The 13,023-nt window shown below is 40.2% G+C and overlaps 1 long non-coding RNA gene across 2 annotated transcripts in view; it reads left to right on the plus strand.

Moving 5' to 3' along the window:
- LOC127491334 (uncharacterized) overlaps positions 1-12,782 on the plus strand; it is a 162,896-nt gene extending 150,114 nt beyond the window's left edge. For both annotated transcript variants that reach the window (XR_016225387.1, XR_016225388.1), the window contains exon 3: positions 12,564-12,782. This is a non-coding gene — a long non-coding RNA (uncharacterized LOC127491334). The remainder of the gene's footprint in view (positions 1-12,563) is intronic.
- The last annotated feature ends 241 nt before the right edge of the window (positions 12,783-13,023 follow it).

Here is a 13,023-nt window from a genome sequence, read left to right on the forward strand (position 1 = left end):
GTGTGTTAATTACAGAGTTCAACCAATAGTACTAGAACAAAAAAAAAATACTAAAATGGATAAAGTATTACCTTGTACATCAACAGTCAGGATAAGAGCTGATCAAGTCACTGTTTCTCATGGTGTCCATTTCACTTCAACAGGTTTCCCCTTTACTGCTCAGTTAGTTGTCGCTGATCAGGGAGAACATATGATATTTGTCCCTTTGGGACTGGCTTAGTTCACTCAGCATGATGTTTTCCAGATTCCTCCATCTTGTTGCAAATGACTGGATTTCATTTTTTTTACTGCTAGGTAGTATTCTATAGAGTACATGTCCCATAATTTCTTTATCCAGTCTACTGTTGATGGTCTTTTGGGTTGGTTCCAGGTCTTAGTATTGTGAATTGAGCTGCAATAAACATTAAGGTGAAGACAGCTTTTTTGTTTGCCAATTTAATTTCCTTTGGGTAAATTCCAAGGAGTGGAATGACTGGGTTTTATGGTAGGGTTATATTCAGGTTTCTGAGGAATCTCCAGACTGACTTCCATAGTGGCTTAACCAGTTTGCATTCCCACCAACAGTGGGTTAGTGTCCCTTTTTCCCCACATCCTCTCCAGCATCTATTGTTGGTAGATTTCTGAATGTGAGCCATTTTATCCGAGGTGAGGTGAAACCTCATTATGGTTTTGATTTGCATTTCCCTGATTGCTAGTGATCTTGAACATTTTTTCATGTATCTGTTGGCCATTTGGATTTCCTCTTTTGAAAAATGTCTATTGAGGTCCTTGGCCCATCTCTTAAGTGGGTTGTTTGTTTTGATGTTGTGGAGTTTCTTGATTTTTTGTAGATTCTGGTTATCAACCCTTTATCTATTGCATAGTTTGCAAATATTTTTTCCCATTCTGTCGGTTGCCTCTTCACTCTCCTGACTGTTTCTTTTGCAGTACAGAAACTTCTCAATTTGATGCAATCCCAATAGTTGATTTTGGCTTTGACTGCCTGTGCTTCTGGGGTATTTTCCAAGAAGTCTTTGCCAGTACCTATATCTTGCAGGGTTTTTCCAGTGCTCTCTAATAATTTGATGGTGTCGGGTCATAGATTTAAGTCTTTAATCCATGTTGAGTGAATTTTTGTGTAAGGTGAAAGGTAGGGGTCTTGCTTCATGATTCTGCACATGGAAATCCAGTTTTCCCAGCACCATTTATTGAATAGACTGTCCTTACTCCAGGGATTGGTTTTGGATCCTTGATCAAAGATAAGTTGGCTGCAGATGTTTGGATTGATTTCTGGTGTTTCTATTCTGTTCCATTGTTCTATCCATCTGTTTCTGTACCAGTACCATGCTGTTTTGATAACAACTGCCCTGTAGTATGTCCTGAAAATTGGTATTGTGATGCCTCCGGTTTTGTTTTTGTTGTACAAGATTGCTTTAGCTATTCGAGGTCTCCTGTGTCTCCATATGAATTTCTTTTTTATTTTTTTGACAGGCAGAGTGGACAGCGAGAGAGAGAGAGACAAACAGAGAGAAAGCTCTTCCTTTGCCATTGGTTCACCCTCCAATGGCCGCCACAGCCGGGGCGCTGCAGCCAGCGCACTGCGCTGATCTGAAGGCAGGAGCCAGGTGCGTCTCTTGGTCTCCCTTGGGGTGCAGGGCCCAAGCACTTGGACCATCCTCCACTGCACTCCCAGGACACAGCAGAGAGTCCATATGAATTTCAGCATCATTTTTTCCAGATCTGAGAAGAAGGTCTTTGCTATCTTGATTGGTATTGCATTGAATGTATAAATTGCTTTTGGGAGAATGGACATTTTGATTATATTAATTCTTCCAATCCATGAGCATGGAAGATTTTTCCATTTTTTGGTATCCTCTTCTATTTCTTTCTTTAAGGTTTTGTAATTTTCATCGTAGAGATCCTTAACGTCCTTGGTTAAGTTTATTCCAAGGTATTTGATTGTTTTTCTAGCTATTGTGAATGGGATTGATCTTAGAAGTTCTTCCTCAGCCATGGCATTGCCTGTGTATACAAAGGCTGTTGATTTTTGTGCGTTGATTTTATATCCTGCTACTTTGCCAAACTCTTCTATGAGTTCCAATAGTCTCTTAGTAGAGTTCTTTGGGTTCCCTAAATAAAGAATCATATCATCTGCAAAGAGGGATAGTTTGAGTTCTTCCTTCCCAATTTGTATCCCTTTAATTTCTTTTTCTTGCCTAGTAGCTCTGGCTAGAACTTCCAGAACTATATTGAATAGCAGTGGTGAGAGTAGGCATCCCTGTCTGGTACCAGATCTCAGTGGAAATGCTTCCAGCTTTTCCCCATTCAATAGGATGCTGGCCGTGGGTTTTTCATAAATTGCTTTGATTGTATTGAGGAATGTTCCTTCCATACCCGGTTTGCTTAGAGTTTTCATCATGAAAGGGTATTGTATTTTATCAAGTGCTTTCTCTGCATCTATTGAGATAATCATATGGTTTTTCTTCTGCAGTTTGTTAATGTGGTGTATCACATTGATTGTTTTGCGCACATTGAACCATCCCTGCATACCAGGGATAAATCCCACTTGGTCTGGGTGGATGATCTTTCTGATGTGTTGTTGCATTCTATTAGCCAGAATTTTATTGAAGATTTTTGCATCTATGTTCATCAGGGATATTGGTCTGTAATTCTCTTTCAGTGCTGCATCTTTTTCCGGCTTAGGAATTAAGGTGATGCTGGCTTCATAGAAAGAATTTGGGAGGATTCCCTCTTTTTCAATTGCTCTGAATAATTTGAGGAGAATTGGAGTTAGTTTCTTCTTTAAATGTCTGGTAGAATTCAGCAGTGAATCCATCTGGTCCTGGGCTTTTCTTTGTTGGGAGGGCCTTTATTTCTGTTTCAATTTCTGTCTCAGTTATGGGTCTGTTTAGGTTTTCTGTGTCTTCCTGGTTCAATTTAGGTAGGTTGCATGTGTCCAGGAATCTATCCATTTCTGATAGGTTTCCCTGTTTGCTGCCATACAAGTCCTTGTAGTAATTTCTGATGATTCTTTTTATTTCTGTGGTGTCTGTTGTTACATTTCCTTTTTTATCTCTGATTTTATTGATTTGGGTCTTTTCTCTTCTTTTTTTAGTTAGTTGGGCCAATGGGGTGTCAATTTTTTTATTTTTTCAAAAACACAGCTCCTCGTTTGGCAGATTTTTTGTAACGTTTTTTGGATTCAATCCTGTTGATTTCTTCTCTGATTTTAAGTATTTCTCTTCTCCTACTAGATTTGGGTCTGGTTTGCTGCAGATTTTCTAGATCCTTGAGATGCATTGAAAGCTCATCTATTTGGTGCCTTTCCAATTTCTTGATGTAGGCACCTATTGCTATAAACTTTCCTCTTAACATAATTTTTGGTATTTTGTGCTGTTATCCTCATTTACTTCCAGAAAGTTTTTGATTTCTCTTTTAATTTCTTCTATGACCCATTGTTCATTCAGGAGCATGTTGTTCAATCTCCATGTGTTTGCATATGCTCTAGGGATTCCTGAGTTGCTAATTTCCAACTTCATTCCTTTATGGTCTGAGAAGCTGCATCGTATGATTCTAATTCTTTTGAATTTGCTGAGACTTGCTTTATGGCCTAGTATGTGGTCAATCCTAGAGAAGGTTCCATGTACTGCTGAGAAGAATGTAAATGCTTTACGTGTAGGATGAAAAGTTCTGTAGATATCTGTTAGATCCATTTGGGCTACAGCGTCGTTTATATCTACTGTCTCCTTGTTGATCTTCTGTCCTGTTGATCTGTCTGTTTCTGAGAGTGGAGTATTGAAGTCCCCCAGTACTATTGTATTGGGGTCTAAGTCTCCTTTTAAGTTCCTTAACAAATCTTTTAAATAAACCAGTGTCCTGTATTTAGGTGCATATACATTGATAATCGTTATATCTTCCTGTTGAATTGATCCCTTAATCATTATATAGTGCCCCTCTTTGTCTCTCCTAACAGTTTTTGTGGTAAAGTTTATGTTGTCCGATATTAAGATGGCTACACCCGCTCTTTTTTCATTTCTGTTGGCATGGTATATCTTTTTCCAGCCTTTCACTTTCAGTCTGTATGGATCTTTGTTGGAAAGATGTGTTTCTTGTAAGCAGCAAATAGATGGGTTTTGTTCCTTTATCCAGTCAGCCAATCTGTGTCTTTTAACTGGACAGTTCAGGCCATTAACGTTCAATGTGACTATTGCTAAGTAGTAACTTTGCCCTGCCATTTGCCGAAGACATTTTCTAATATATGTTTTGAACTTCCTGTGATCTTTTGCTGTGAGGTTTCCTTCGTTTACCTGCTTTCATATTGATGACCGTGTTTCTGTGTTTCTGTATGTAACACATCTTTAAGCATCTGTTGCAGGGCTGGACGAGTGGCGACAAATTCTTTCAATTTCTGTTTGCTATGAAAGGTCTTTATTTCACCTTCATTCACAAATGAGAGCTTTGCAGGATATAATATTCTGGGCTGGCATTTTTTCTCTTAGTACCTGGGCTATATCTCGCCATTCCCTCCTAGCTTGTAGGGTTTCTGATGAGAAGTCAGCTGTGAGTCTGATTGGAGATCCTCTGAGAGTAATCTGACGTTTCTCTCTTGCACATTTTAGGATCTTTTCTTTATGTTTCACTGCAGTGAGTTTAATTACAACATTAGTGGTAAGGATCTCTTTTGGTCATGTTTATTAGGGGTTCTATGAGCTTCCTGTACTAGGATGTCTCTGTCCTTCTCCAAACCTGGGAAATTTTCTGCTAGTATATCACTAAAAAGGCATTCTAATCCTTTCTCCCTCTCCATGCCTTCAGGAACTCCTAGAACCCGAATGTTGGGTTTTTTAATAGTATCCTGAAGATTCCCGATAATATTTTTTAGATTTCTAATTTCATCTTCTTTTTTTGGTTTGACTGTATATTTTCCTGTTCTCTGTCTTCTATGTCCGATATTCTCTCTTCTGCTTCACCCATTCTGTTTTTAAGGCTCTCTAATGTGTTTGTCATTTGATCTATTGAATTCTTCATTTCATTATGATTTCTCATCACTATCACAGTTTCATGTTCTACTAGTTGTTTCATTTCATTTTGATTCCTCCTTAATATTTCATTTTTGTGAGAGATATTTTCTATCTTGTCCATTAAGGATTTCTGTAGTTCAAGAATTTGTTTTTGAGAACTTCTTAATGTTCTTATCAATTTTTTGAGAACTGCTTCTTGCATTTCTTCTATCTCATCATCTTCATAATCTTGAATTGGGGCGTCTATTTCATTTGGGGGTGTCATGGTGTCTTCCTTGTTCTTGTTACCTCGGTTTCTGTGTTTGTTGTTTGGTATATTGGAGATATTCTTTGGTTTCTTCGGTGTGGTGTTTTTTCTCATTATACTGTGACTCTAGATTAAGTGGACTGTCTACTTTTGATGGATCCTTAGAGGCTGTGATGGGTGTGGCCACAGAGCTCTGTTTGGTTCTTCAGGGTTAAGAGTGTGCCAAAGGTGACTCACCCAGATTGTTCTCTCACTCACTTGCTCTCTCCTCTCTCTCTCTCTCTTTTTTTTTTTTTTTTTTTTTTTTTTTTTTTTTTGACTCAGTTGGCAAGTAATTCCAGACAGCTGAGTAGAACTGAGGGTAGTTGATGTATGAAATCTGGCCCCTGTGGGTATTTGTCTGCTTACCACTGGGACCACACAAAGAGTTTATGCAGCCCTCAGTGTGGTCTCAAATTTCTCCGCAGTCTCTACCAGGTTGCCCAGGTTACCGTGTTTGTGTACTCGGTGAGTTCTCTCGCCCCCCCCCCTCAGATTTTCAGTCTCAGTTCGTTAGCTCCACACTTTCACTAAGTCTTAACCTCCTGTTATTTCTCCCCACCAGAATCAGGTTTTTCTGCTTGGCTAATGGCAGGCATCGCTTTACATATGTAAAATGGTGCCTGCTCTTTGTCTTGCTTGGCTTTGTAAGGTGAGTGGAGAGAGAGGCTAATGTCCGTGCCAGTTCTCATTATTTATTCGTTTTTTTCTCTCCTCCAGTCAGCCTGGTGAACTTTCCCCAGTGGGGCTTCAGGCCTCGTTCCCTGTAGGCTCTTTCTGCCTTTCCCCGCCAATGTCTCAGGTTACCAGGATTTTTGTCTCACCTCCCCTTCCAGCGCTGGCGCGCGGACTCTGCGGCTCAGCTTCTGTAGTGGCTTGGCTACTGTGGCTCGACTTCCATGCAGTGGGCGACCTTGCTCTCCCTGTAGGTCCTCCGTGTCACATCCACTAGATCCGGAAGTGTTTCCTCTGTAGTTTTTTCCTGAGCCTTTTACTGAGACTACAGTAACTTCACTTTTATTAAACTATCTTTTCCCGGACTATCGGTGCATGCCCTCACTATTCCGCCATCTTGGCTCTGCAAGCCATCAACTTTTAAGAATGCAAATGAGCCGGCGCTGTGGCTCACTAGGCTAATCCTCCACCTTGCGGCGCCAGCACACCGGGTTCTAGTCCTGGTCGGGGCGCCGGATTCTGTCCCGGTTGCCCCCCTTCCAGGCCAGCTCTCTGCTATGGCCAGGGAGTGCAGTGGAAGATGGCCCAGGTACTTGGGCCCTGCACCCCATGGGAGACCAGGATAAGTACCTGGCTCCTGTGTTCGGATCAGCGCGGTGCGCCGGCCACAGTGCACCAGCCGCGGCTGCCATTGGAGGGTGAACCAATGGCAAAGGAAGACCTTTCTCTCTGTCTCTCTCTCACTGTCCACTCTGCCTGTCAAAAAAAAAAAAAAAAAAAGAATGGAAATGAGATATTAGTAAGTTTGACCTGAAAAGATGAATAGGCTGGGGTCAGATAGTAGGAGACTTAATCAGGGGGTGCTGTTACAGGTTAGAGCTAAGCCATGAACAACATTAATTACAGCATAAGAATAGGATAAGTTTGAAAGAATATGAAAGAACCAGCCCACTGGATTGGGTGACATGTGGTGACTGACTGGAGTTGGAGAATGAGGAAAAGAGAGGAAGTAAAAGGAGTAAGATGTGGAGCTTATAAGAAAATAGCACTGATAGGGCCAGTTTAGAGTAAAATGTGATGAGTTTGGTTTTAGAAAAGAAAAAAGAAAAACCTTAAGCAGAGAATAATTTGCATCGGTCTCAAAGATGAATTCACATCATTCTCAAAGATAGTCAACTTGTTTTCAGAGACTTAATATTCCTTAAATATCTATTATATGCCAGGCACTATGTGGAATAACTTGTGTAGTTATCCTTTCTAATGCCTATGAATAACTGTGCATAGTAACTGTCCTTGTTTTACAGAAAAGAAAATCAAAATTCCTAGAGGTTAGTGAGAGGAAACTCACCACTTTAAGAATCTGATTATTCATTATTGGTAATTCATCCTCATATTTGTTACTCTGTAACTTCACTGTCCTGCTTCTGTTCTGTGAAGTTACTGAAAATGCTATAAAGTCTTTCCTCCTACCAGCACTCCCATCTTTCTTCAGATACTTGATATTATGTCTTTTATTAACCATATCTTCTTTTTTAAAATGTTTATTTATTTTCATCTACTTGAAAGTCAGAGTTGGGGATGGCGCTATGGTACAGCAGGTTAATACCCTGGCCTGAAGCGCCAGCATCCCAAATGGGTGTCGGTTTGAGACGCGGCTGCTTCACTTCCAATCCAGCTCTCTGCTATGGCCTGGGAAAGAAGTGGAATATGGCCCAAGTCCTTGGGCTCCTGCACCCGCGTGGGAGACCCGAAAGAAACTCCTGGCTCCTGGCTTCGGATTGGTGCAACTCTGGCCGTTGCGGCCAATTGGGGAGTGAACTATTGGATGGAAGACCTCTCCCTCTCTCTCTCTCTACCTTTCCTCTCTCTGTGTAACTCTTTCAAGTAAATAAATAAAATTTTTTAAAAGAAAAGAGAAAAATTAACAAAGAAAGATCTTCCATCTGCTGGTTCATTTCCCAAATCTTCTTAGCAGTTTGGGTGAGGCCAGGCTTATGCTGGGAGCCAAGAACTTCACCTGAATGGCAAGGGCCCAAGGACATGATCCAGCTTCTGCCTTCTCCCAGGATGCATCGAGAATGCTGGATTGGAAGCCAGGACTTGAACCAGCACGATGATAAGAGATGTGAGCATCCCAAGTGGTGGCTCAACCCATTGCACCAAAGCCCCTCTTAATCATATGTTCTGAAGACTAAACATCATAATTTGATTTAGCATGTCATCATCTAACTTTGGTGTCATTCACTGTCCTGTGTTCCTTCTTTGGATTCACTCAAATTTGTCATGGCCTTTATGCATGATGTCCAGAAAAAACCATATAGATGTTCCAAATACTGTTTCAACAGTATGGGACTCAGTGAACTTATTTCCTATCTACGCAGTTACTTGATATGCTGATGTGAAGATTAAATGGCATCCCTGGAGAAATTTTTAGCAGGAATTTGGAAATCTGGAATTGGTGCTCATTCATTTATTCAAAAGTATCTATTTCATACCTACCATTTGTCAGTTAATTAATAAGAACTCAAAATTATATATTTAGTGGTAATTGACCTTAGGAGAAGGTAGCATACCAAAAACAGATACTTGGATTCAGGATGTTTCCGACCGAATGACTTTCTCTGTGGAGAGATTGTGGAAAAGTAATGAGAGAGGGATGCTCAGTATCTAAATCAGCAGAATAGAAATAAAGAAGAGAGAGAATTTAAATAGGAAGAAATAGTTAACAGCGTCTGGAACATTAAAGAGGCATGAGATATGTGAAAAAGCATACTGGATTTAGCAGTTCGTATATTCTTTTTTTTTTTTTTTTTTTTGACAGGCAAAGTTAGATAGTGAGAGAGAGAGAGAGAGAAAGGTCTTCCTTTTTCCGTTGGTTCACCCCCCCAAACGGCCACTACGGCTGGCACGCTGCAGCTGGCATACTGCGGCCAGCAGGCTGCGTCGATCCGAAGCCAGGAGGCAGGTGCTTCCTCCTGGTCTCCCATGTGGGTGCAGGACCCAAGCACTTGGGCCATCCTCCACTGCACTCCTGGGCCACAGCAGAGAGCTGGACTGGAAGAGGAGCAACCGGGTCAGAATCTGGCGCCCCAACTGGGACTAGTACCCGGGGTGCTGGCACTGCAGGCAGAGGATTAGCCAAGTGAGCTGCGGGGTGCCGGCCAGTTCATATATTCTTGATTAATTTTTGTTTAATGCGAGCAGAATCAAACTTTCAAGAGATTTAAGTTTTAGTGTGAAAAGGAAGGAAGTATAACTCAATAAAAACAGAAAAAGATTAAGCTAAAGAAGATAGAAGAAACATATATAGATTTTGGGGGGTGTTAATGTTGGATTTCTTTTTTCCCAACAAATTAGTCAAGGTGACTCTATATGAAAAAATGAACAAGTCAAAATAACTGGGAAAATTATAAAAAAGTAGCATAATGAAGAAAGATTGTCCCATTCAGATATTAAGATAATATTAAGCTCTGTTGATTTAAATAGTATATTAGGAATATATGAATAGACAGATCAGTTGATTGAACAGAAAGTACAAAAGCAGTCTCAAATACATATGGAAATTTAGCATATAGTAAAGGTGATCTTTTGAATCAAGGAGAGAAAAGTGAATCATTCCATAATAAGTGATGGTTTGACAACTGGCTAATTATCAGTATACCCCAAAATGTTAGATTCTTAGACATTACCAAGAGTTTCAGATAGATAAAACACTTAAGACTGTAAACTAAAGCAGAAAAGTGCTAGGGTTAAATGCTGGGAGAATTGTTTTTCTATTCCACACGTGAGAAGTTCTTTCAAAGTAAGACATAGACCTCAAAAGTCATAATGGAGGGAATCAGCGTAGTGGCCCAGCAGCTTAAGCCAGCATTTGGGATTGCATTCGAATGCCAGCTGTTCTGCTTCTAACCTAGCTGATTGGGCCCGGGAAAGTGGCAGATGATGTCACAAGTACTTGGGCTCTTTCCATGTGGGAGACCCAGATGGAGTTCTGAATTCCTGGTGTTGGTATGGCCCAGCACTGAAGTGAACCAGAAGGTGGAAGAAAAATTTCTCACACTATGTGTATGTATGTGTGGGTGTGTGTGTCTGTTTCTCTTTGTCATTCTTTCAAATAGATATTTCTTTAAAAATCACAATGAAAAAGGTGAATTTCATTAAATAAAAATAAAAGAAAAAAATTCCATGGTTAAAAGAATACTATAAGCATAGTGAAAAGGCCAACTAAAAACTGTGGATATGTATTTATAGTTCTGTTTCTCAGATAAAAGATCCTTTAGTATATAAGGATTGTCTATAAGACAGTAAAAGAGGAATACCAACAATATGATAAAAATATAAACATACAGTTGATGAAAAAGGAAATAAATATATAATGATACTCAATTTTTCTTCCAAAAGTCTCTTCTGAAATACTGTTTTTCACTTTTCATATGGGCAGTGGTGACAATTTTGGCCACAAGGTCAGGGGTGAGGATAAAAAGGCATTCTTATACATTGCTAAAGGTCTAAGTTGGTAAAACCTTAAGAAAGCAATTAGCAGTTCTTGAAATTGCTTGTAAACATTCTATACACAAGAGAGTCTTGGCAGCATTGTCTATAAATCCCAAAAGTGGAAACAAGGTCAGTGTCCACTAGGAGAGCACTGTACCAAGAGATTCTCATATAATTCTGTATATAATTCCTAAGTAGAGAAGTGTTGTCATTATAACACAGATGTCATGGAGATTCTGGCCTGTTGTGTTACTCAACATGCTAATATCTTTATATCAAGTAACAGTTGCTTAAGTATTTTTTTTAACTGTACTACTTTGCCCATTACTACAGACTGAATGGTGTCTAGCAGCCTACAACCAGCTCTTATTGGTGAGGAACCTACAGGGTGAAGCTGAAAGAGTAGTGATCTAATATCTGTCTAGGTCTCCTAGTACAGACCTTGGGACATGCATGGGTATTTGAGTATAAGACATTTATTTGGAAGTTGATCTCTAGAAACTGAGAGGATTGTGCATGTCAGAAAAGAACAGGTAAATAGCAGTCAATAAAAAGATATAGTATCAAATTAAGGACACTTGTTCAAATAAAAAGATATAGTATCAAATTAAGGACGCTTGTTCATGAGTTCTGCAAAACAGAGGAAAATGTGTTTAAATGTTACTTAGGAGGGGTTGGCACTGTGGCATTAGTAGGTTAAGCCTCTACCTGTGGCGCTGGCATCCCACATTTGTGCTGGTTGATGTCCTGGCTGCTCCTCTTCTGATCCAGCTCTCTGCTAATGGCCTGGGAGGGCAGCGGAGGATGGCCCAAGTGCTTGGGCCCCTGCTCCCACATGGGAGACCTGGAAGAAGCTCCTGGCTCCTGGCTTCAGACAGCCCTGCTCCAGCCATTGGAGCCATCTGGGAGTGAACCAGTGGATGGAAAACCTCTCTCTCTCTCTCTCTCTCTCTCTCTCTCTCTCTCTATATATATATATATATATATATATCTTCCTCTCTCCATAACTCTGCCTCTCAAATAAATTAAATCTTTTTTTAAAGTAGTTACTCAGAAACTGGAATGGTTTCACAAGACTTCCATCAGTCATTGGTTAAGAGTTTGAGAGTTTTAATATTTTTTAAGTTCCCTAGCCCTTCTAGTCTACTGCGTACATGAACAGATTGGCTTAGGGGAAAGCATTCCAACTCTACTAATTCATTGACTTCAAGCAAAAAGAGGAGGACAAAGCTAATATCAGCTGCAGGACTGTCCCCAAGGCTGAGAGGGTTAGTAGAAGAGTCTCTGGATCATTTCCTGGTCTGCAGTCTTCTTTCTTCAAGCTAACTCTCCAGTAGGATTCTTCATCATAGCCTGATTTTTGCAGAAAATGAAGTACTTCAGAGCTGTCTCTAGCAAAATTATCTGTATTTACTGCAATCTTGTAGATTAGGTGAAAGTCTAGTTCAGCTAGAAATGCCTGTATTATGAAGCTGTTAAAAAGCATTTTTTACAGATTTATTTTATTTATTTGAAAGGTAGAGTTAAGGGGAGAGAGAGAGAGAAATCTTCTATCTGTTGGTTCACTCTCCAAATAGCTACAATGGCCAGGGCTGGGCCAGACCGAAGCCAGAACCCAGGAGTTTCATACAAGTCTCTCACGTGGGTGCAGGGGCCCAAGCACTTGGACCATCCTCTGCTGTTTTCCCAGACACTTTAGCAGCGAACTGGATTGGAAGCAGAGCAGCCAGGACTCAGAGAGTCATGTGGTATGCTGGTGTTGCAAGCGGCAGCTTAAATCCGCTATGCCACAACACCAGCCTCATTGAAAAAGGTTTTAAAATGTATCAGCCCTATATGAATTATTGGAAATATCTCAAAGATAAAATGAAAAAAAAACACAACACGGAGTAAAGCAATGTAAAGAATATACATTTAAGAGACATATAGTGCCAAAGATTTATATTATGCTTCCATATTTTTAAGTGCCAAGCCAGTTACTAAATTTCCCAGGCATTCTTATATCTGAAAAGACTGTTACATCCAGGGACATATTTGCTGAGTGATCTGGTGACTTTGGGCCAGGCCATTAAGAAACAGTTCATCTTTTCCTTTCATTCCTCCTACAGCCACCCTGGTGAATGGATGCTGAAGTAAACACTGAGATACTAGACTATGGCAGAACTCGGGCCCTGAAGTCCACAGGGAATCTGCCCACTGACCATCAGACGGCCATGTGAGTGCATAAATAAACTTTCATTGTGTGAAACCACTGAGATTTTGGGTTAAGTTACTACAGCAGCTGGTATTACCTTAACTGAACAGTATGTTGCCACTTAAATCTATCTACAGAAAGGAATGAATCCATATATGCTTCTGTATGCCTTGAATGTGGCTGAAGAAATAGGTAAGAAGGTGAAGATGGTGGTTTATTGTAAGGGTGGGCAGTGTTCAGATTCAAATTATGAAGACATGCTTTTCATGGTTTGCCTTTTATACCATATTGTTGGATTGTAACATCTTGCCAAAAAATGAAAGTAAATACTTGAATGGAAATGGAGCAGGGGAGATATTAAAGGTATGAAAGGA

The sequence above is a fragment of the Oryctolagus cuniculus genome, chromosome 18, assembly GCF_051225735.1.
Source record: "Oryctolagus cuniculus isolate XC-2025 breed Fujian yellow rabbit chromosome 18, ASM5122573v1, whole genome shotgun sequence".
Lineage (NCBI taxonomy): Eukaryota > Metazoa > Chordata > Mammalia > Lagomorpha > Leporidae > Oryctolagus > Oryctolagus cuniculus.